Source organism: Elephantulus edwardii, unplaced genomic scaffold (assembly GCF_000299155.1).
Source record: "Elephantulus edwardii isolate Elephantulus edwardi_28Jun2011 unplaced genomic scaffold, EleEdw1.0 scaffold00002, whole genome shotgun sequence".
NCBI lineage: Eukaryota > Metazoa > Chordata > Mammalia > Macroscelidea > Macroscelididae > Elephantulus > Elephantulus edwardii.
Genome location: NW_006399752.1, coordinates 35,995,381 through 35,997,477, shown reverse-complemented (window position 1 = coordinate 35,997,477; position 2,097 = coordinate 35,995,381). Strand labels below are relative to the sequence as shown.

Genomic DNA, 2,097 nt, shown 5'->3' with positions numbered 1-2,097 from the left:
ACCTCACCTGATGGGCTGCACAGGAATCAGATAGACAATATTTGCAGAAGATATTGTTGGAGAAGCAAAGTAGAAGGAATAAAAAAATATTAAATAAGAATTTCTCACAATACATAAAAAGATAGATACTATATATATTATACCTCCCTAGTATTTTAATCTCTATTATTCTACAATAAATTAAGGGATTGAGGAGCTAGAGAAAAAAATTATTTTGTCATGCAAAAGTTTTTTTAAAAAGTAAAACAAAATATCTCATTATTCTGTTAATTTCAGGGGTTTTCTTTGGCATGAATGACTTCAGTGAAGCTTGGACTTCTTCCTTCTGTACCACCAGTTTGATTATATGCTATCTTTTGAAATAGTTGAACATCAACTGATTCTTTTTATTACAATGATTCTGTATATTTCTTCCTTTTTTTGAAAAAAAGAATGATGATCAACAAAATATTTATTTTGCATACTTGGAAGAAAAATGAAAAATCAACTTTTCCTACCCAATAATAGCTTTTCTGAAAGTCTCCTTTCATTCTACAGAATTGGATAGGCTCTTGGATCTTAGAGGATTCTGTACACTTAATTAATAGAGAACATGGTGAGTGCACGCAGGGCAGCACCTGTTTGCTGAAATATGTCAATTAGTATTCCATCAATTCCTGGGGCTTTACTTTCTGTCTACTTCTTCAGAGCAGCCTGCACCTCCTTCTTCATCATGGTTGCTTCTTGATCATATGTTGTTTAATGAAATTCTTCTGTGTCAGCCAATTCTTTTTTGGTACAGTGACTCTGTGTACTTATCCATCTTCTTTTAATGCTTTCTGAATTATTCAGTATTCTACCCATAGTATCCTTAAGTATTGCAACTCACAACTTGAATTTGTTCTTTAGTTCCTTTAGCTTAAAAAATACCAGATAAGTTTGGCCCTTTTGATTTTCCAACTCCAGCTCCTTGCACATTTCATTATAATACTTTACTTTGTCTTCCCAAGCAGCCCTTTTAAATCTTCTATTCAGCTCTTTAAAAAGCTCAGTAACATGCACAGCCATGTTTATCACGGCTTTGATCACAAGAGTAAGGAGTTGAGGGGTCCTTGAGCAGCCGGCTACGCACACTTCTCCAAGATCATGGCCAAGAATAAACGAAGAGGGCAGAAGCCCAGGAATGTGTTTCACATAGCAAGCCAAACAACCTTTAAGGCGAAAAGCAAAGCAAAGCCAGTCACTACAAGTCTTAAGAAGATAAACACTGTGAATGATGACAAAGTCAACAGAGTAAATAAAGCTTTCACAGATATACAAAAGGAGCTTGTACACTCCGCAAAAGGCCTTTCTCTTGAACCTCTGCACAAACAATCGGTTCCCCACCAGCAGCATGAAAAAGGACCAGTGAATGTTGACGAAGCCACACAACTAATGGCTCTGTTATAGTAACTGTGATGCTGCCACATCAGGCCTCCACACCTCCCCCCAAAAAAGATCAATAAAATCAATGCTGTATACAAAAAAAAAAGAGTAAGGAGTTGAAAACAACCCAGGTGCCAATCAACAAACAAATGGATAGAGAAGCTGTGGCATATTCACACAATGGAATACTATGCTGCATTGAAAAACAAGGAACTCATGCAATATTATTCAAAATGGGTGACCGTGGAGGACATTATGCTGAGTGAAATATCTCAGTCGCAAAAGGACAAATACTGCATGGTACCACTGTTGTAAAACAGGACTGACCTTGGGGTTGGGGGGAGATTGAGAAAGATGGGTCCAATAATGTAGACTGCATTGAAACAGATGAGGGAAAGAACTGTTTAAAAGGGATATGTGATTAGGTATTTTTGTCATGACAGGAGTCCAGAGCGAAGGCTGCATAGTGGGGTGGACCTGGAAGAGGGTTTGTAAAACAGTGAAAGAATTCGTCTTTTCCAAGAGGGTAGTGTACTAGGGGGGAGGGCTTGGAGTGGAAAAAAGTACAACAATGAATGAATGGAAATCCAAAGTCTCTGTAAATTTTAATTGAAATTAATAATAATTAAAAAAAAACAAACAAAAAAAGCTCAGTAACAAGGGCGCTCTGGTGGCCTAGTGGCAAGAAGCTGC

General features: G+C 37.3%; 1 pseudogene; it reads left to right on the top strand.

The window, feature by feature from the left end:
• The first annotated feature begins 1,125 nt into the window (after positions 1-1,125).
• On the top strand, positions 1,126-1,428 carry LOC102854979 (annotated as a pseudogene).
• The last annotated feature ends 669 nt before the right edge of the window (positions 1,429-2,097 follow it).